At 36.8% G+C, this 23,460-nt stretch overlaps 1 protein-coding gene across 2 annotated transcripts in view; it reads right to left on the reverse strand.

Annotated features, from left to right (window-relative positions):
• CSMD1 (CUB and Sushi multiple domains 1) overlaps window positions 1-23,460 on the reverse strand; it is a 2,034,404-nt gene that overhangs the window by 1,435,495 nt on the left and 575,449 nt on the right. The window lies entirely within an intron of this gene.

A 23,460-nucleotide genomic window follows, 5' to 3' on the forward strand; every position in this document is an offset into this window, starting at 1 on the left:
ATCTCTCTAGAAATATCAAATAGCTAGTATTAGTGCATCAGTCAAGCAAGAGATTTGCAATCTTTTTATGTTGCTAATGCCACATCTGGCAAAGTGTTTATAGCAGGTGGTTCTAGAATGACAAGTTTCCTGACACCAGATCTCCAAGTAGGTCAGAATGTGGAAGGATGATCTGTACTACGTGGCGGGCCTCACTCCAAGGAGGCTGTTGTAATGTTGTGGTGAGGTTATTTCTACTTCTGGATGGACAATCACCTCTACTCTTAGTACGAGTTTTACATACTGGTTAGGACTGATAGTTTTAAAAGTTCTTAATTATCCTCTTTTTAAATTGTCTTGCCGCAACATTTTTTTTTTTTTTTTTTTTTGAGATAGTCTCACTCTGTCCCCCAGGCTGGAGTGCAGTGGCATGATCTTGGCTCACTGCAACCTCTGCTCCCAGGTTCACGTCATTCTCCTGCCTCAGCCTCCCGAGTAGCTGGGACTACAGGTGCCCGCCAACACACAGGGCTAATTTTTTTGTATTTTTGGTAGAGACGGGGTTTCACCGTCTTAGCCAGGATGGTCTCGATCTCCTGACCTCGTGATCCGCCCGCCTCGACCTCCCTAAGTGCTGGGCTTCCAGGCGTGAGTCACCGCGCCCGGCCATTCTGCAACAATTAGTTATTGGTTTCAAACAAATGCTAACAGATTTATCAATTGGTTTCTCATTTATCAAAATTATTGATTAACACCATTCTTTCACCCAGGAATCATCCTATCTTGTGTGGTATTTTCCTTTGAAGGTCTTTTTAGGTCTAACTGAAACATTTAAAGCATAAAATAACTGACATTCTCAATAAAAAAATAAATGTCTCTCATTCACAAATCCACTTAAGATGCTCCAGAATATATTCTTGGGAATGTTTTTTAAAAGCTTCTTTCAGGAATCAGTCAACATTATTTACTGAGCACCTAATTTGTACACAGCCTTGTAAATAATTACAAGAGAAGTGTTAGTGTCAGAATCTCAGTTATAACATTCACTAGCTGGTGACTTTTAGTTCGCCACATAAATGCTTAGAGCTTTAAGAGTTTTGTGTTTCAAATGGGAATAATGCCAAAACTTTGTGTGATCAGCCTAGGGATTAATAAAAATAAAGATGCTCCTAGCCTGGAACTTAACATGTGTTTAAATATATGACAAACTTTATTTCCTCTTGTGTGTAATTCCTCCCCACAAAAACAATAAAGAACCATCATTAGTAATGAGGAAGCTTCACTTCTACCTGTGACAACAAATTAAACAATATAAGACACCATACGGTGAAGTATTAAATTGCAGAATATAACAATTAAAATAGAGCTTCAAACATAGGCAATGGCTAAAGAGGTTAATGTTATACCTCAGAAATTGACCCGCCTTTCAAAGAATGGGTATGATTTTACTGGCTTTTTCTCGGGTTCACGCTTAAGTTCAATGTCCTTAGCATAACATGCAAGAAACTTTTCTCTCTGAATCCTGGCCACCCAACTGGCATAATCCCCTTTTTTGTGTTTATACTACCCCTGGATCTTGCCATATTTGCTGTTATAACAACATCCTAGACATCAACGTTGTGAATTTCAATTAGTATATTGATACAATCACCGTATATTGTAGTCTGCAGCTAAATTTATTAGTACAGAAACTCCTTTTGAAAAGAACAGTTTTACCTTGAATCTAATGAAGATTTTTGTTTCATACCTCAGGCTCCTGAATTTTCCTAATGTGAGTCTACTTCTAAAGGATGCACCTGCTTTTAGGAAGCTATTAAAATAAGTTTTCTAAGTCATCAAGGTAAGGGAAAGATCCCAGGTTAAAAGTTTACCAAGATAATAAATATCACCATTTTAAGCTCTCCTGAGAAGTAGAAGGTTGGCTTTATTCCCCAGACCTCACCTAGGGTTCTCTGCACCAATGTCCTGGCACCAGGTGGGTAAGCCTTTCTTTGCAAGTGAATTTCCACACCATCTAGTGGAGGTAGCCCGACACACACATAATTAACTTATGTACAGCATCACCATGCCAAAAGAGAGATATAAACAGGAATTCATTAACATAGTATATACTCTCTGCTCTAGAGTAATTTATATTTGGGAAAGTATAGCTGTGGTTAGGGAAGTAATTACTGATTAAATACAAGCCATAGAGAAAGCAGCTTGAAGCCTCTTGGACAAACTTATGGACATGGAAGAAGTTCTGGCTCTCTGGTTCAATGAATTAAAATAAGTCAGATACTAGCAAATTGGATTTCGCAGTTCCTGGTCCCATAGAAAACTGTTTTGTGTGTATTATAAATTGTCAAAGCTTGCACATGCTTTACATTTATATATCCATCCTGTGTTTGCAATTCCAGAGCATATATTTGTACATGTGCACATGCATGTACGTGGAGATCGAGATTCATTCATTTGCTCCACACAAATTCTTGCGTTCAGCAACATCACAACTTCCCAGGAAGTCAATAAAAATTACCCTCTATGCCTTTCGTGCAAGGCACAGGGCCAGCCACATCAGCAATTACTTTCATTAGAGCTGCTGGAGTTTGAAATACCATGGCTGGGATCCAGACTGACCTGCAATCCTCAAGTCTTTAAATTTAATATAACCCATATTTTAGGCTAGTTCAGGCTAATTTGCCTTTTTTTCAGATTTTTTAACGGACACTTTGTTTCTAAGAGTTTCTCTCAGATAGAGTGCACACAGATCAGATTTTTTTTCTTTTTAAAAAACTATTGATGAGCTCATGCTTTTAAAGGATTATTAGGGCATTTCAAGTACAATTTTTATTTAATAGTAGAAAAATTGAACTCAACATGGATTTACCAGGTGCCAATCTTTTACATATTACAATGACTCAGTACAATAACAACTTCACAACGTTATTTTAGATAATATTATGTCTTATATTCCCTAAGCATTTTAACAGATGTTTAAAATGAAACTGAGTACATTTAAAATGTGAAAGTTAATATATGCTGAGCATGCAATATGATATAGTAGATGTTAAGAAAATGAGTTTTTATAAAGAAAATTGAAGGGAACTTTTCTTCAGTTCCACATAAAGCTTCTATTTGAAGCTGGAAGTTGAGGATTCATCAAAATAGGGGTTTTCATCCAAATTAAGAGAATAACTCTTCAAACGGTTTCTGAAATAATGAATTTCAGCATTGTATGCTTATTTAAAATATTAGATATATGTCTTGAAACCTGCAATCAAATGAAAGCGCTTTTATGATATTTATACAGGAATATAATTAAGTGTGCTCCAATCAAACCGACACATATTGTTATTACATTTTATTCACCAAAGAGGTGTATCAGATATTAGTTGTTTTTGGTCATAACTATTTTATATTATTTGGACATGTTTTAAAAACATAGGTAATTTCAAGCTCCCAGTGGCCCAAGCTGCACCTTCCCCTCACCCAGAGAGGGGAACCTCCTAGTTCAGCTTCTACCTTCCCAGCAGTGGGGTACCCTCTCTGATGTTTGCTTTGAGCCTGTCTAGACCAATCCATCATGTCCTGCATCCCTCTCACCTCAGTCACCACAAGAATCCAGGATTCTGTGTCATTCCCCACCCTCCGTCGCATTTTATTCTCATCACAAATACCTGAAAAACTCATCTCCCATCTAATCCTCCTCCTTTGAGAATTCCCTTAAAACGTTAAGGTGGAATGTGCCTGAAGCTGGTGTCCCCTCTCCTGAACATAGTCCCCACAGCCCTGTCCAGCAGTGCTTCCTCTCTCACTCACCCCTCTGTTCCCTGGGATTGGCTGCTCATCATCATTTCCTGACTTTCCCCTCAAATTCCCAGCTGTGACTCTTCTGTCTTCAGGTCACTCCACATGCAGATCCTCTTATTGAAGCCATCCATCCCACCCTGCTCTCCTTCCATTTGATGCACTGGCTCCTTTACAATTTCAGCACCGGACTCCCAGTCGCATTCCTACTGCTACCCTGTTATCATTCTTGGTGACTTCATTATCCTGCTAAATGGTCCTTCTAACCCCATGGCTTCCTTCGTTCTCAATCTCCTCCCCTTCCAATGAACTTGCCTTCCATTCTCTTTCATTAATTACTCTATGGTCAGAGACCAGCCCTTATACTAACCATGTATACGTCTCCAAAATTCCCACTTTCTGACATCCCATGCTCTTGCCTGTTTTGGAGACTCATTCCCTCCAGAACATCAGAAACTGCAAATCCAGTGATCACTCCCTGTGGTCTTTGCCCCTTCTCTCTTCTTTCCTGCCTTCAAATCTATATTTCATCATCACACTCATTCCCCTGACTAGACCCTCAAATCCCTTGTTCCTCTCTGGCTCTGACCTCTCCGCTAGCCTTGTTACTGCTGCATCCCTGCAGCTGAGAGCGACTGGAAAATAGCATGGAGCTATGCTTCCTGGCCTGTCTTTATGTTCATGACCACTCCTCTCCCAAGCATCCATACAGCAGCCCCAGAATTATGCTCATCTCTCACAGCCTCTTTATTCTTCCACTCTTGAAGGGAGACTATTCTAGAAGACCCTTTGAATATTACATTACTGCTCCCCATTCTTTAATCTTGCAAGACCTATCTCATCACATCTTCATTAATGAATTGGCCTATTATTTCATGGAGAAAATGGAATGTGAAAACAGGCACCAAATGCTTCTCTCACCTCATTCATCTACCTGTTTGCATCTGTACTGACTGCCTATAATGCTGTGAGTAAAATGTCCTCACTTTTGTTTTTTTTTTTTTTTTTTAGAGGGAGTATCGCTCTGTCACCCAGGCTGGAGTGCAGTGGCGTGATCTCGGCTTACTGCCAGCTCCGCCTCCCGGGTTCACACCATTCTCCTGCCTCAGCTTTCCTAGTAGCTGGGACTATAGGAGCCTGCCACCACGCCCGGCTTTTTTTTTTTTTCAGTAGAGATGGGGTTTCACTGTGTTAGCCAGGATGGTCTCGATCTCCTGACCTCATGATCTGCACGCATCAGCCTCCCAAAGTGCTGGCATTACAGGCTTGAGCCACCGCGCCCGGCCAAAATGTCCTCACTTTTAAAGCTTCCATTTTTGCATAAGACATTACTCTGATTACTGAAAGATATTACTTAACCAATTTTCTTTTCCTTATGAGACTATAAAGATGATATAATCCCTCCTATGTTAAAAGCAAAACAGTCAACAATGAACATGACTCTTCTCTTCATTCCCCCTTTCTACCACTATACCATTTCCTTCCATTTCATTTTAGAACACAACTCCCTATATGGAAGTCTCTACTGGACCTCTCTAACTTCTCTCCTCTATTTCTCTTTTGAACCACCCCAGTAAGAGTTTCACACCTACCATTCAACTCAAAATGTCCTCGTCAGGGTCACCAATGAGCACCACATGGTGAAATCCAGGGAAAAATCATCTCTCCTCATCAGTCATGACTTAGTAGCGTTTGCCTGGGCTGATCACCTCTTCCTTCCTGAAAGGCTTGCTTGAGTTGACTTCTAGGACAATACACACTCTTAAGACTCCCCTTTTCACCAGCTTGTCTACTTGGTCTGGGTCTATTTGTTTTCATCTCTCTTGAGTCTAACCCCTAGAGTAACCATAATATTCTTTTGACCTCTTCATGTCACTCTCTTCTTGCCTGTCGATGACCTCATCTTACTGCTGGCAACTCCACTTATGTTTCCATCTTGATCCTCCCTCCTGAACTTCAATTTACATTTCTAGCTGCTCAAATGGCATCTGCCGTTGGGTGTCTGATTGGGAATTTACATTTAACTTGCCTAAAAATGAACTCCTGATGCTCGCTTCCCCTACGCACATCCCAGTTAAATCCCATCTTCTCCTTTTGAAATGTCCTCTACTTTCAAAACCTTTGGCATCATCCCTAAAACTCCTTGTTTCTCAGGTCAGCCACTCAATTAGCAAACTTTATTGGTTTTAAAGTTAAAATACATCCAGAATTATCCAAAAACACTCTACCCCAGAGATTTTTACATGCTTTTACTGCTTTAGAGAATGTTATTTCTCCAGAATTCCACATGAGTGCTTATCTTTTTCTTGGTGTAGAGCTTTCTTGAACACTCTACTTAATATTGAAACTCAACCTATAGCCTGACAATCCATATACCACTTCCCTAGTATTTTATATTATTTATCACTTTGTGATAAGCTATATATTTATGTCATCTATAACCTTATGATATGCTGTATATTTCAATCATGTATTTGTTGACGATGTGGCCCTCTCCACTAGAATTGAGGCCTATGACCACAGGGATTTTGTCCTGTTTTGTTCAATGCTGTATATGTCATCTCTAGAAAATATTTCACAAATAGATAGTAGTCAGTATTTGTAGAGCAACAAAAGTAGTTTTTGAGAAGCTGAACTATGAGGCATATTGAGTGATACAAAGATGAGAAGTGGGGTGCAAAAAGTAAGTTTAATGAAGGTGATGCTTAATATTAAATATAAACATTTTAAAACTCACTTAAATTTTAGCTAGTAATGGCAAAAATGGCAATTACTTTTGCATCAACCTAATATGAATTTATATTAAATCCATTAGTATGTATCTTACACTAAACATATTTATAATATTAATATTTATATTTTACTTATATTTTCCTGTTTAAGTTTAAATTTATTTGGATAGCACTTAGTATTATTATGAATATTAAACATAAATGAAAGTTGAATAGCCATAAGCAAGACTTGAACTAAATACATTCTGTGGGTACACAGTAAGTGAGCCATAACAACAACAGGCCCTTACACTCCACCAGCCACACTTCCATGCACTTCTCATTTAATTCACTCATTGAATTTTTCCAAAAAGCCTATGATGTCAATCATCCTGTATGATTATCCTCTTTTGGAAATACGGAAACTGAGGCACAAGAGGATTAGTCATTTTCTCGAGGCTAAAAACTAAGTAATAAAACTGAGGTTTGAACTAGCATGTCATGATTATTCTAGACACTTTCTCAAATCAATGCCACATCGATGGCATAGCATTTGGAAGAGATTTTTAGACTATTGCCTCAGCATTGATTATTTCACATCTGAAAAGTACTCTTGCTTCCTGGAATCCATCAGAAACCCTTTGTCAACACGGTGTATCTAACTCAAAGGAGACGAACCAGTGGTTTTGCGTAAATGGGAATACTTATCTTGGAAAAGAGAACTCAAAAAAGGAAAATGATATTATCATAGCATATTGAAAGAACTCCCACTTAGTTTTTTTTCTCGTTTTTTTTCTTAATTTTCTAAGAATAGAAATGGTTTTACATTCTGGCACAAACTACTGGTTATCTGTGCGAACATAAACAAGTTTCTTCACCTCAGGTGTCAATCGTAAAATGAAGATTTTCATGCCCATCTATAGCTGTGTTTGAAAGAGTCCAGTGAGGTCATGTACAACACCTAGCACAGCGGCTTAACACAAAATTATAAGTGCCATGAAGCCATTGCCATGGATTCAGAAATACACTATACAAAACATCAGTTTGTTGATGATCAAAGAAAGAAAAAGAAAAACAAGGTTTTGCTTAGCCTTGCATTACCCTTGCATGCAACACATCACCCACTGCGAAGCTCCATACAACAGGGTGTGTCTAACATTTCTTATGAAACCATCTTAGAAGTTAGTGCAACGTCAGACACCCCAGAAACACTTTAAGCTATATTTGAGTTCAGTGAGTGATTTTAGACACACGCCCTGGGCTAAGCAGTACATGCCTCCAGGACACACCTGAGATGCGATCCACTCACCAGTTTAGAAACACATGTGGCTAGCTTTGGTCAATCCTAAGTAACATTTGCTCCAAGGAGCATCTCGTTGCCTTTAATTAGCATTCTGAGTAATGCCTTATGTTCTGCTCGTCTGTCCTGTAACAGGCGTGACTGTGACGAGCGAGAGGGCAATTCATTCAGACTAGCTTCTGTTAGAACTGGCTGCTGGAAACAATGCCAGCAACTTTATTTTTGGTCTATTAGTAAAATGACAGCACTAATTCATTTCACAGCAGAACCCAACAGCTGTCAGATGGCAGTGAGCATAATCGTGCACACATTAGAATTTAGATATGCTGAGGAGGACTTTTCCACCGGCACCACATTCTACTGTAATGTGTTCCAAGTCCCCCCAAATGGTGCAAGTGGCTCTCCTGGTGCATTTGCCCTCAGAGAGCGCAATTCAAACAAAACAAACCCTTTGCAACTGGGCTTCCAGTTGTGACTTCAACGCACTCAAAATGACAGAATTTAGAGAAATACAGACGATAATTAGACGATTCATTAAACTCAACTTTTACTTCCCCACCCTCATAAAAATGGTACCCCAAGAGCCACAAATTTCTGATAAATCCGCTAATCAATCCTCTGGGCCATAATGAGATGGGAACAAGGACTTGGACTAGTTGGTATATTTCATTTTAAGAAGTTTAAGGAGCACAGAGTCCTGCCTTCTGTAGGCATATGAGCTTCTGAGACGGATAAGACACCCACACCCAGGAAAGTGAGGGAAGGCTGGGACTGGCCGCACAATAGGAAGCACAATAGGAAGCGCGGGCACTTCTCCTTTCCATGCCTTACACAAAAACCACACATAGAAAACGTTCAAAAGCTCGTGATGTCCAAATGATACCAGAGAATGTATTGTTTGCCAACTAAGAAAAAAATCATTTACTAGAATTCCTGAGTCGTCTGGTGTTTGATGAAGGTGACTAAAAGTTGTCTTGTCAGTTACAGCAAAACTATTAAACTGCCTGCTGTAAATACAGCTCCTATTGAGGGCCATTTACTGTTTCTATTGTGCATTCAGAAAGAGGGTTAAATAGCAAGACCAAGCTGACCTAAAAGGGAAGAATATCTTGTTTCCTAAAGGAGGAAAATGTTCTAACTTTGGGGTTGGGATTCCACACCATGGCTACAGGTCACCTGTCTTTGTCAATAAAGATTTATTGAAACACAGCTAAGCTCACTCTAGTATTGCCTATGGTGCTGTCATACTGTAGCAGCAGAGTTGAATAGTTACCACAGACGTCAGATGAGCTGCAAAGCCAAAAGAATAACTCTGGCCCTTTACCAAAAAAGTTTGCCAGTCCTCTTTAGAGTCATCAGCCCTGGATTCCAGCTCCTCTATGCCACCGGATGTCAATGGAACATTTAAAAACTGACCTTATCTTTTGGAGTAATTTCATAGGAATAAAATCCCTGGTATAATATGTAAGGAATGAAATGGAAACATATATAATAACATTTTTAAAAACTGTCAATTGTTACTATGACTCTTGTTTAACAGGCTGGAGGCATCTTGTATTAAGGTTGCTGAAAATTCAAACAATTGAATTAAATGTGGTTAAATCAAAAGTACGTTGTAAAATGTTCATATTGTATATAATATTGTAATATAATAAATTCCATTGTACTGTGTATACAGAGTACAAAAATATGCTGTATTTTTAGTGTTTAAATTCAGCGTACAGATATCTTCTGCTAATTTTATAGAGTAATTTATAAATAAAATGATATCTCACTTAAATTTCCAGGAATTTCAGTGTTAAATATATTGGAATTCACTGTAAATACAAGTTATTTAGTGCCTTTGTCTTTGTGAATTTCGTACAAATTTAAATGTTATCCCTATATTCATAAATAGCTGTAGTTTTTCCATGATTCATGCATCTAAGCATTTCTTTAAAAACAGTCGAGTAAATACATAAATTTTGATACATGTGTCAGTATTGTGGCATATGGGAAGGTTTTGAACAAATGTGAAAGTCTTAAAAAATGAAAAATCAGATGTGGAATGTTGAAAGCTCATCTTTATGAGTTAAGATGGATAACACATCCAAAACTGAAATGTGTTCAGCATCTTATTCCTGCACAAAATCTCCCATTTGTTATCCTCCTACACCCGGCAAAAATCACAGGAGAAAACTGAAAGTCCCCACACACCAGCTGTCCACTCACTCGCCCTCCTACCCTCCCCACATGTAGCTTTCCATTCCATTATTCTAATATTCAAAAGCATGTTTTACCAAAAGTATATGCCTGATTGGAAAAACAAAATGGAAACTTTGAAGATTGATTTAAATAACCACCAAAGCTTAGTCAGATGTATACAAATCAGTGTTGCAAGCTGACAGGCCCCAGGCCATTCCTCCTTCCTTAATGGTGGTGTTTCTCTCTCCTCAGAAGATAAGACACAATATAAGGTTATATTATGAAAGAACCAGTGTCAAAAATGTCTTCAAGTCAGCGACTTAAAACAAACTGGGAAGCTGTCTGGAAAGGGCATATCATCCTCTACTGTCAAGAGGCATTTTACCCTATGAAAGGAGGATTCTCCATGATCAGGTTTTAGAGAAAAGAATTGGGAGAATACAAATAATTGCATGAATTACTGTCTTTTTAAATAGCTGAATTTTACTTCTATATCTCAAGCGTCTCATCAATTCTTGGACACAAAGATTTTCCTGTTTAGATTTATATTACTCTGATTTGCACGAAGGAATGAAAAGTGAAGGAAGCAAATAAAATAAGAAATGCCTCATAATGGAAAATGCACTGTATATGACACCTTTTCAAGTTGATCAAGTAAATCAATAGTTCATTTTGTTGAAACCAAGAATAAGCCCGTAGTTGACCAGCTCTCAGAATGTGAACCTTGTAGAGGTCAACAGAATATTTATCGTTCAGTGAGGCCATCAGTTGTCACTTTCTGGCTCCATTTAAAGAAAAAAAAAATTGCACAATAAAGGTGGAAACTTTTTACACTAACATATACATTGAAAAATATACTTAGATTTAGAAACATAGATGCTTCTTTGATACTCAGTAAACCATCAACCTTAGGTAGCAAGAACATCAGAAATAATAAATTTATATGTTGCATTCAAATTCAGAAAGGGAAATGAACTGTGAATTCTTTGTAGACTGATTGAAGAACTCTGAAGACAAAACAAACTTGTATCACTTTGTCATTTGGGTGCACGTTTGGCATTGAATTTACTGGATAGCAGACTGTGAAGCCTTTTTTAAAGTTTAGCATCTACATATGGCTATAGATTAATTATATTTAACGTACTATACCTATACTTTACAAAATGACCTTCAAAGGGGAGATTTTTAAAAAATTATCTACAAAATGGAAATGAATTTATGAAATTGTAATGCATTTTGCCCTAATTTAAATACTTCATATTGATTTCCAGTGTTCTCAGCTTTCTTTAAGTCAATGTACATCAGTGTTTTTTCTTCTCTTAATCCAAATTTATGTTGTTCTCTCACATCTTCTCCTGGAATTGCCTCAGACTAACAAAAGATAATTTACCCTTTCTCAGTGATTTTCACCCCATATTCTTGTCATTTTAGAATAAAAACAAATCAACAACAAAACAGCAGCAAGAATGCCTATCTACATGAGTTGATATTTGAGAACAATAAAAATGTAACCCTAACCGAAATACGTAACTTGCCAGCTCATCGTAAATTCAGAACATGCCACTCAACACTTCAGCAGGAGTAAATTTGTTCTCTGCACTCTGACTTAAAAGAGTATAGATTCATCATTATTTGACTACTTTTTTTTTTTTTTTGTAGCACATAAACCAGATAAAGAGACAAAGCCTAGAGAAGGAGAAGGTGGGACAGAGGTAGACACAGGCTTCCCAAGAATAAGATGGCAAAGAGACGTTAGAACTGGGCGTAAGTGTTCCAGGAGAATGGCAAAGAGACGTTAGAACTGGGCGTAAGTGTTCCAGGAGAATGTAATATCATACATAACTTGGAAGAAATAACAATACTGTCCTTTTTTTTTTTTTTTTTTAATGTTTTGAGATGGAGTCTCACTCTGTCACCCAGGCTGGAGTGCAATGGTGTGATCTCGGCTCACTACAAACTCCACCTCCTGGGTTCAAACGATTCTCCTGCCTCAGCTTCCCAGGTAGCTGGGATTACATGTGCCGGCCACTACGCCTAGCTAATTTTTGTATTTTTAGTGGAGACGGGGTTTCACCATGTTGGCCAGGATGATCTCGAACTCCTGACCTTGTGATCCACCTGCCTCGGCCTCCCAAAGTGCTAGGATTACAGCCATGAGCCACCGCACCCAGCCCCATACTTTATATTCTTTAAGGCCATCTTCTAGGCCAATCTAGGTCAAATGGAAGGAGAAATGAAAAGTTTTCTATACCAGATACTGAACCAAACAGTTCAGATAACTAATTCTGTAAGCCTCATGCCAACTCCGTAGGGTAGGCACTATTTATTTTTCATTTATCAAGGGAAAACAAATTGAGGTAATGAGTGCTTAGTCACCAGCACAATGGTCACACTCATAGTGACTGGGAAACTGCATGGAACTCACACCTCAGGATTCATGTGCTTACCCATATGTAAACATTTAAATTAATTTACCCTAACATTTGCATTTCTAGCATCCAAATAGTATATAGCCAATATTTGATGGTGTTTAAATAGAAAGTCATCTAATTTCTAGTTACTGTAAAAGAGAGACAAAGAGACTATTAAACATCATCCACTCTCATTTTTGCTTATTGAAGTTCATTTCAAATAGTGACCAATTTTTGTTTTCCATTTATCTAAAATTACATATTATCAAATGTAATGTTTATGCATATAAACATGGAGAAATTTGCTCCTGAGACAAGAATGTATTGGAAAAAAATAATAAAAAAGAAAAATCTTGGGGGAGAAGTGGGTACAGAAGATAACATTATGATTAAGATAAAAAATGTTAAGAAATGCAAGTAGAATAACTCATGAGTTGAGAATCCCCTCTGCAATGGTTTGGATATGGTTTGTCTCCACCAAAACTTAATGGTGAAATTTCACTGTCAATGTAAAAAGGTTGGAAGATGGAGGGCTTTGAGTTTATTAGGTCAGTAAGATCAATGAATGTCTTTCTCTTCAGACTAGATTTGTTCTAGTGAGACTAGGTTAGTTATCGAAACAGTGGATTGTTACAAAGTGAGGATGCCCCGTATCTTACCCCTTTTGCATGCATGCTTGCTTCCCCTTTTGCTTCTCCACCATGTGATACCAGTCCACCCAATTATGAGGAAACCCAAGGCCCTCTCCAAGTGTGGCCACCTAATCTTCAATCTCCCAGCCTCCATAACTATGAGATACATCTCTTTCCTTTATAAATTACCCAGTCTCAGGTAACATAGCAACACAAAATGAACTAGCAAACCCATCAAGTACAAATATCAATACATATTTTGTGATTGAAAAATGATTCTGAAATGGGCTCTTCTATGGAGTTAACTTACCCTTTACTATATTCCTTTTAGATAAGTAACTATTTCTGTGAGTGGATTTCTAACAGGAGCACCTTGTTTTCTTATATATTAAAAAATCAGCTACTGTGTTGGTCTTACAATTCATTAACTTAACCATTTGAAAAAATACATAGCAAAGGACTTTTAATTACTTGGTTCTATTTTTCATTCAAATTCCAATTAAGAACCAGAGATTCACTTAGCAATATTAATTTCCACATTATCATCACATTTCTTACTCTGTAATGTTCATTATTTAATTTTTTTCTGTGCTTATTGCAATGAGCTAAACAGCAGTTATATGGAGAAAAATACAGCAATCCTTCCACCCATTCCATTCTTCTCAAAAATAATGTATTTTCACAATTCACATATTCTCTTACACTTCTCTGAACACTCATGAAAGCATACGTGTGCTATATATTTGTACATATATGTAGACATTCACATACCTATGCAAGTACTTTCATATTTTTATCGAAATGAAATCATATTGCATATACATTCACTACCTATGCAAGTACTTTTATTTATATTTTTACCAAAATGGAATTATGTTGCATTTTTTTTTTCACTTTAATGTACTGTGCACATCTCCTGAGGTCAATACATATAGGACTAAAAGGAATTATTTTTAATAGTACTAGAACTTCTCATGATACCTGATAGAAAGTACACAACATAGCGAGGGGTGTGTGTGTGTGTGTGTGTGTGTAGCCAGGGCAAAGGATTAGGTAAATATCTCAATGTGCCTCTGATATAGTCTGGATATTTGTCAATGTGCAAACCTCATGTTAAAGTGTAATCCCCAACATTGGAAGTAGGGCCTGGTAGGAGGTGAGTAGATCATAGGTGGGGGGGTGGATTTCTCATAAATAGCTTAGCACCATCCCCTTGGTGCTCTCCTGGGCACAGTGAAAAAGATTCACCAAAAGTGAACTGAAAAGTGTGTGGCACCTCTTCCTCTTTCTCTTGCTTCTGCTTTTGCCATGTGTCACGCTGGCTCCTCCTTTGCCTTCCACCATGATTGGAAGCTTCCTGAGGCCTCACCAGAAGCCATGCAGATGCCAGTGTCATGCTTCCTGTCCAGCCTGCAGAACCGTGAGGCAATTACACCTATTTTCTTTGTAAATTACCCAGTCTCAGGTATTTCTTTGTATTAATACAAGAATGGACTAATACAGCCTCACAAGTGTAATTTGTCTTAATGAATTTGCAATGGTCTATTCCAACTGAATCAGAAACCAGATTTTGTGATACAAAGATTTATTTCCAGGGTTAAATGTATGTTAAGTTCACATAACCAACATATAAAGACAAAGTGAAAAATTAATAAATTACAGTTCATAGGAATTAGACTATTGACATTGATACCTATACTGATATGACAGTTTTGTTGTTTTCATTTAAGTCACTCTAGGCCTGCATGTGAAGCCAAATTGTAATGGAAGGATGCCTGCCTAAACAAGGAATTCAGAACAAGAAAAAGTAAAACATAAGATAACTGACAACAATCAGATAAAAGACAGGTTGATACCTCAGGTTAACAGAGTTTATATCATCGATGGACAGAAGCCATTTTTATATTTTCAATAGTTATGAGATTTGTAACAACTTGAAATCTATACAATGTTCTTTCCAGAAAAACACACTTACAAAATTGTGCATATAATTTCACAGCTTCATGGAAAGAGGTATTTCATGACCCTCAAATTAAGTAAGTTAGATATATAGAATATGGATAACCTCACAGTGGACCAGAATAATTAGTTAACAACCTACATTCACAACCATCCCAGGGAGGGTTGCTCAGTTGACTGCAACCATCACGGTGCGACTGTGAGCTGGCTAAGGTTTCCTTTCCTTGAGGCTGATCCTAAATGACACAGCTTCTCCTCAGGCTCTGTGCTTTTACTAGGTTCATGGGGCTGCCCAAACCAATTCTATCATTCATTCCTTTATCAGACACATTAGAAGTTACAGGTGGCATGTAAGCCTTGCTAGATTAGCTAAATTTGTTTCTTTAGGGCAGTTCAGCATCTCGTCATTTGATTGTCTTAAAGTTGTACTTTCAGAAGGCAATTATATCTCTGATATATCCCCACTTTTAGAAGATGTTAGTGTTCATGTACTCACAGCACTAATTCTTTTCTTTTAAAAATTATTTTATCACAGCAAGAACACTTATTATGAGATCTACCCTTATAACAAATATTCAATTGTACAAGACAGTATTGTTGACTATACATGCAATGGTGTACCACAGATCCCTGGAACTTACCCAGTGAATATTTTCAAATGTCATTTAACATTGATTAGTGGTTCTAATACAGCTAGTGTTCAAAACTCCTACAACTGGAGGACAAAGGAGAGATTTCGGTAGATTCTGGCAAATAAACCTAGAGATAGCTAAGGTGAGGACTCTAGTTCTACTTGTTATAAAATGAGGAAGGAGTGTGTTTACAGAAAGGATACCTGGGTTTACCAGTCTAAGTTACCTAATTAGCCCAGAGAAAAGTAATTACTGAAATTTTGCATTTGTTTCAAGCTCTAGGATTGTTATAAATCTAAAACAATGTTACAGTGTGGGCTATTGGAGAGCCAGCTGCTGTTCCTGTGCTAGCACCTTTTTTTTTTTTTTTTGAGACGGAGTCTCGCGCTGTGTCACCCAGGCTGGAGTGCAGTGGCGCGTTCTCGGCTCACTGCAAGCTCCGCCTCCCAGGTTCAGGCCATTCTCCTGCCTCAGCCTCCGAGTAGCTGGGACTACAGGCGCCCGCCACCACGCCCGGCTAGTTTTTTTGTATTTTTAGTAGAGACGGGGTTTCACCATGTTAGCCAGGATGGTCTCGATCTCCTGACCTCGTGATCCGCCCGCCTCGGCCTCCCAAAGTGCTGGGATTACAGGCTTGAGCCACCGCGCCCGGCCAGCACCTTCTTGAAAATGAAACATTTCTATCCTGCCAGGTGCATCATGCATGCTCCACGCTTTAATTCAGGTGGAGTTTGCGTAATCACTTCAAGGGAGAAATAAATCAGTGCTGACATTCTAAATAAAGCTTTAAGCTTGAAGGGTAATAATCTCGCTGCTCTTTCTAAATCCAGATCCATAGGTGTTAAAGAAAGAAAATTCTGCTTGAGGAATGTGTCAGAGGGATATGCCACATATATTCAGCCAACAGAGGGACACTCCAGTAACAGGAAGTCCCGCCCATCCTTAGAGTTAATCACTTCCTGAAACCTGAAGAAAAGGGCCATCTGGCAGCCAAGATTCACTTTTCTCTGGTGAAAATTCAAGGACTATATAAAAGTGTAGGCCGTTTTCTTTCATAAAATAAATGTTCAATGCATTAAGAAATACTGATCACTCATTTTCTGTTTGTGAGGATTAAATTTCATGTCCTACACTGAGCAAAACTTATAAGAGGATCTGGTTATGCATGGTTTGTAAGTCATAAACTATGATCCATACTGTAGATCACATAATCTCTTGATCTTTAAATCAGTTCAGCGATTTTTTTTTTTTAGAAACTTTTGCATGAGTGGGTGTGTTCACTACAGAGAAAATCAAATTCAAAGTTTTCAATTGCAATGCTTACTGGCAGTTTTCCTTTCAGGTTTTGGGGGAATATGAACTACTAGAAAAAATTAAGCTGGGGTTGAGTGTAGATTTTTATCAAAAAATACTTTTGAGTATTTATCATGTGCCAAGTGTCAAGGATTCAAATTTTCCTTAGAGTTAAGTATTGCCCTCAACAGTACAAAGAGTAATGGCCATAGAGTAGGCATATGAGGTGCCATCTATTGGCTTCCATTAAGTGCTGTGGGAATTCAGAATTCATTTACTCCATGTTCTGTCTTCTCCCTGTATGTATTTTGGGATATTACAACCATCACTTAAAACCAAAGGTGATAAATTGTCACATAGAAGTAGATGCAAACAAGTGCTATCCCTTCATTTCACAGTCCAGTGAAAGTAATTCAGCTTTTTTGTAAAGGATCTCACAGAGTAAGTTTTCTATTGCAAGGATGAAACAATGTAAACTCAACTTTCTAACCCTGAGATAGGGCAGAAGGGCTCAGCTCCAGGCTCTCTGAACTCCAGAGAACCCAGGCTCAAGATCATCTGCCTCTGTTCCCCACTAAACTCAGCCTCCATCAACTCTGCCTCACTTCTGTGACCCCTCTTCCTGTAAACCACATTGCTGAGTGTTCTCAAAGACAGCCATCTGTTTTTCTCCATACTTCTGCAGGTGTTCCTCCTCACTCCAGAAGATCCTTCTATTGTCTGTCTTCCTTGAGAACTTGTATTCAGGGTCTGACACAAAGTAGACATTTCACACATGTGCCTTAAAAACACACTCTTGAGGTCATGAACCGAGCGTCCACTCTGTGATGGTCTCTACATAGCCCATGTAGACCTGGTCTTTCCCTTGCTCTTTTGCTCTGTTTTATAAAGCCAGAATGACTACTGAGTCACATCAATTACACCAATGTTCTCTTCGATTGTTTCATTCTCCTTCACTACTCACTGAGAATAAGCACTATTCATTTCATCTTTGTATTCCCGTAACTTAACTCAGTATTGTGTCTCTGTTAGAGGCCCTGTGAATGCGGAGTAAATAAATGAAAGATGAAATGAATGAGCAAATCTGTGTATCCACTTACACGTGTGCATGTGTAAGCATGGACAGCCATGTGTGTGGGCACATATGTGTACATATGTGTGCATTTTGAGTGTGAATTTGTGTGTGTGTATACATAAATAAATGTAATATATACAAGAGGAAACAGTTATTGTATAAAGATTGCAACTTCTGTAGATACATAGACATGTGGATAATTTCTGCTTTCATTCCCTAGCAGCCATGGGATCTTGGGAAACTAAAATACTGTAGTTAACTACTTCACTTTCTCTACCTGATAATAATAGGTCACCTTATTTCACTTAGACAATTTCTGTGAAGATTTAATAAGAAAAGGCATGTATGAGCTTTACACCATCCTGGGCATATCTGTCTATCTGTCTATTCACCTACCTACCTAACTACCAACCAATCTATCTACCTAACCATCCATCCATTCTTAATCTATCCATTATCTATCTATCATATATCTAGCTTACACATCTGTTCATTTTTAATTCATCCATCACCTATATATCCATCTATTTACCATCTACCTATATTACCATCCATTTTCTTCATCATCTATCCATCTACCTATCTACCTTTCTATCTATTCACACATACACTTTAAAGAGAACACAATGTTGTAATTGATAGAATGAATGATTTTAAGACAAAAACAAACATAAAAGAATACAATTCCTTTAGATTTCACTGAGTTCTTTAGACCACATCCATGGGCAAATGCTTTTCCCACTCCAACCAATAAGCAATTTTATTTATATGAAATATAATTTCTGCCACAAGCAAAATTTTGCTATTTAGTAATACTGAAATCTCTCACTATACCCCCATTATTTAGTCATTAAAATGTAAGATACTTTCAGATTCTTAGAGATTTTATGCATAAAATTTAAAACCTAATATCCAGAATCTATAAAGAACTCAATCAAATTTACAAGAAAGAAACAACCCCATCAAAAAGTGGGCAAAGGATTATGAACAGACACTTCTCAAAAGAAGACATTCATACAGCCAACAGACACATGAAAAAATGCTCATCATCACTAGCCATCAGAGAAATGCAAGTCAAAACCACAATGAGATACCATCTCACACCAGTTAGAATGGCAACCATTAAAAAAGTCAGGAAACACCATATACTGGAGAAGATATGGAGAAATAGGAACACTTTTACACTGTTGGTGGGACTGTAAACTAGTTCAACCATTGTGGAAAACAGTGTGGTGATTCCTCAAGGATTTAGAACTAAAAATACCATTTGACCCAGCCATCCCATTACTGGGTATATACCCAAAGGATTATAAGTCATGCTGCTATAAAGACACACGCACACGTATGTTTACTGCGGCACTATTCACAATAGCAAAGACTTGGAATCAACCCAAATGTCCATCAGTGACAGACTGGATTAAGAAAATGTGGCACATATACACCATGGAATACTATGCAGCCATAAAATAGGATGAGTTCGTGTCCTTTGTAGGGACATGGATGCAGCTGGAAACCATCATTCTCAGCAAACTATTACAAGAACCGCATGTTCTCACTCATAGGTGGGAATTGAACAATGAGATCACTTGGACACAGGAAGGGGAGCATCACACACCGGGTCCTATTGTGGGGAGGGGGTAGAGGGGAGGGATAGCATTAGGATATATACTTAATGTAAATGACGAGTTAATGGATGCAGCACACCAACATGGCACATGTATACATATGTAACAAACCTGCATGTTGTGCACATGTACCCTAAAACAAAGTATAATAAAAAAAAATTAAAACCAATTTATTTACAGATGGTCCCTAGGGAAGCTGAGGCAAATGTTGAATATGTAAAATTAGTATGTTAAAATAAACATGTGATATTTGTGTTTGCATTTAAGAATTCTCTTTTTAACTACCATGTCAGTTATGATATTTAAAGGAATCTTAATAGATTCCTAACATTCTTATCAGCTTTGCTTTAATCAATAATCCAATTTAACCTTTCTTCTGCCTTGTCAATTTGATTATAAATATCTGTATCAAAATGCATACTAATTTCATTCAGATTTATTTCAAAACCTGCCATCCCATGAATAAAGTCTTTGCCAATTGTTACAAAAAACTGTGTCCAATCTATAGAATTGCCTTATGCTACGGAGAAAAGTTCTATACAAAGCAAGTAGTGATTCTAGTTAATAAATATTGGAGTCACTATTTCAATTCAGAGTTGGTGCTTTCTATCCAAAAAAAAGTTGTATTATGTACAAAAATTATATTTTCCAAAAGCTAGTGGATCATAAAGAATACAACTAACTTCAAAAAAACCTTATTTTACTTACAAAATGAACTAAAAAGTCAACCTAAATTATTGCATATAATTCATACAAGCTAGATTTTAAAAATATAACCAATATTTAAATTATTGAAGTCCATTGTACAAAGAATTTCCCAAATAGTTTCCAAAACATTTGAAATTATATTTATTAAAAATAAAGATGTGCATTAAAATGGATATTTAGTCCTAGTTTCCAAAACATTTGAAATTATATTCATTAAAAATAAAGCTGTGCATTAAAATTGATAATATTTAGTCCTTAGAACCAAAATAATGAACATTTTGAGTCTAAGAGTTTTGATAATAGATTCTCATGTTTCCAACATTTAGCTTACATTTTTACTAATAAGAAAAACCATTATAAAATAGATGAATTCTTTTTTAAAACCTAAAGACAGAAAAAGTGCATCAGAGAGAGAGGCTTTTCGGGGAACAATTTTTAGATGACTGTGTATCACCCAGTCCATATATTTTCTTCAATGTCCTCAAGTCTAATATTTGTCAGCCTTTGTCTCATGTCAATTTTCTTCCTAGATGTTTTTCTTAAAACATAGGTAAGCTTGATGACAAAATAATGTTTTTTAATACTTGAGATTATGGTAAAAGAAGAACAATACACAAATAAAATTTATAGACATAGTACTTCAAAATTGGGCACATATAGGAAATTTAATAGTAATCTTATTATAACTTATATATAATCCTAGTATTTTCTGTTATAAATTTATCAAAGACAGCTATGCAACGTTGTTGGTTCACAATGAAGACTAATGTCCAAGTATAGAACTAGCAAGTAAAATCTTACAACACTGAATTAAGTTAGTAACTTCAATTTTATTCTATATTTAGCAGTTAAAATGTGTTAATTTCAATATATACACTTAATTACTAACACTTGCTAAGGTCTATATTCAGAAAGTCAAACACTCTAAATAATCAATGTTAGTATAAAATTTGTCAGTGTTCCCACTGGATTTCCAGAGTTAAATTCAATGAACAAACACGTTAATTACAATATTTTAATTTATTGTTTCTATTCTCATTATGTAGCGTAATAGTTCCACGTATGAATAATAATTTATGTAAATAATGCCTATTCCAAAGTACTGCCAGAAAACACTTGAGTTCTTTGTCCGGATTATGTTTGTTCCCAACGTGATCATGTTTACATAGATCTTACATGTTCAGAAGATTCTTCTCCTTTCAAGACAATAAATTTCCATTAAAAATTTATGCAGCAGTCAGGTAATACTACCAAAATTCCATGTTTTAAATTAAAAAATGAATTTATTATAATATGAAAGCTCATTTTATATCTAAATCCAGTTGCCTTTATAGGTCTTGGATTATATATCAGTATTTTATTCTATTATTTGACTCATACAAATTACTTGGCGGGTCAAATAACAGAATCCCTGGGCAGTCTCTTCAAAATAAGAACTGATGGGAAAGGAGGAAATCTCAGATATCAGAAAGAGAATTTTGTGATTCTAAAGCAACTTGAGATATTTTTCTAATCATCAATGATTCTGCTTATATACATATATGAATAGGTGTATTTGCTTATGTCATGAACTTTTAATAAATTCTCACCTTTTCCCATGACACTGCCTTGGTAAGTTACAGTTGTCTAAAGTTAATGGGTAAAGTATTTGGTACTTGCAATAAAAATTGCTATAAAAACTCTCCTCTAGATTATCTTATCTTTACTCTTCTACTTAAGACTATAATTGACAATTTTTCTCCTAATAATACACACTCATTTTTGCAGGAGACCTTGAAGCTAACTGATAAATAGTTTTAAACACACAGATATTAAATACTGGATACAATTTTGGTTTAGCCAACAAAGCACCTTTTTAACAGGGTTTTTTTTTTCTTTTAAAACATAGGTTTGGCTTTACTTGTAAACATCAGACTATAATATCACCATTTCAAATCGAAATATCACAAAGACATTTTCTACATAGCCACATTAAAAAATAAATACAGGTAACTTATGACCCTATTCCATTTTCTAGAAAGTTTTCCAGTTGTTCTTTTGGAGTAACACAGAAATATTTTTCCAACATAGACGATCTTGCCCTATCTTCTTTATTATACCATCATGACCACCAGTTAAGCCAACAATAGTCCAGACATATTTGATAGAACTATTCACGTGGTAATTTCTCAACAGCAAAGGAATTTCCACAACATTAATTTTGGGAACCTAGCAAGACTTCGTTTTCAACTGTCAACTTTATCAGGAGTGGAGAAAAATTGCCAAGTTTTCTAAAATGTGGAAGCATTATCTATTTTTTAAACAAATACTGTACATTAACTGGACAAAATATGCTTGGCATAGAGCAGGTATGGATTGCTTTAGAGATGCTTTTTTAATATTCTGCAAAAAATGAAATTATGTGAATTTAGGGTTTATATGCAGTGGTACCTTGATATAATCAAAACAGCGCTAATAACATCCATTGATCTTAAAGTAGCCCATTGCTTTCCAAAGATTAACTTATCCCTTGATAGTGTTGTACTTAAAGGTGATAGACCCTTTCCAGCCACTGATGCTTTGCTTATGCACAAATGCAGTGGCCTGAACGACGTTAGAGGCAGAATCTCCCACCATTCTCAGCATTATTCCACATGTAACTTTAAGTGAGAGGATGAGTCGGTCTATTCCTATGTCTCTGCAAAGAGAACCTTCCACCATTTTCTGATAATTTCACTACAGCCAAACTCACTTGCACAAACCACATGTAGATTTTAACTTTCCACAAAATACGATTGTTCCCTAAAGGCAGAGCATTCCCAATAAGAATATGTAATTTGTGACTTAGCAGAGAACGACATCCAAAGTAAACAGTGTATGTTGCAAATAGGAATTGGTTTACACCTCTACCCACAGATTGCTTTTTAAGTTTACAGACTCCAGAGTTTGTCTTACAGACAATAGCTCTTACATTACATGTAAAAGGCAATTTAAATTTCCATGCAAAACAGTACTAAAGTAGACACAAGTCAGCCTTTAAAGCATTAACTAGTTCAATTTCTTAAAACCTAATACTTGAAGTGATAATTTCATTTTCCAAAGTTCTATCTTTGCCTTTTAAAAAAAATCCTGCCAAAAGCTATTTTAATAATGATAGCCATACCCCAAAGGCATCTCGGCACC

The sequence above is a fragment of the Papio anubis genome, chromosome 8 (genome assembly GCF_008728515.1).
Source record: "Papio anubis isolate 15944 chromosome 8, Panubis1.0, whole genome shotgun sequence".
In the NCBI taxonomy this organism is placed as follows: domain Eukaryota; kingdom Metazoa; phylum Chordata; class Mammalia; order Primates; family Cercopithecidae; genus Papio; species Papio anubis.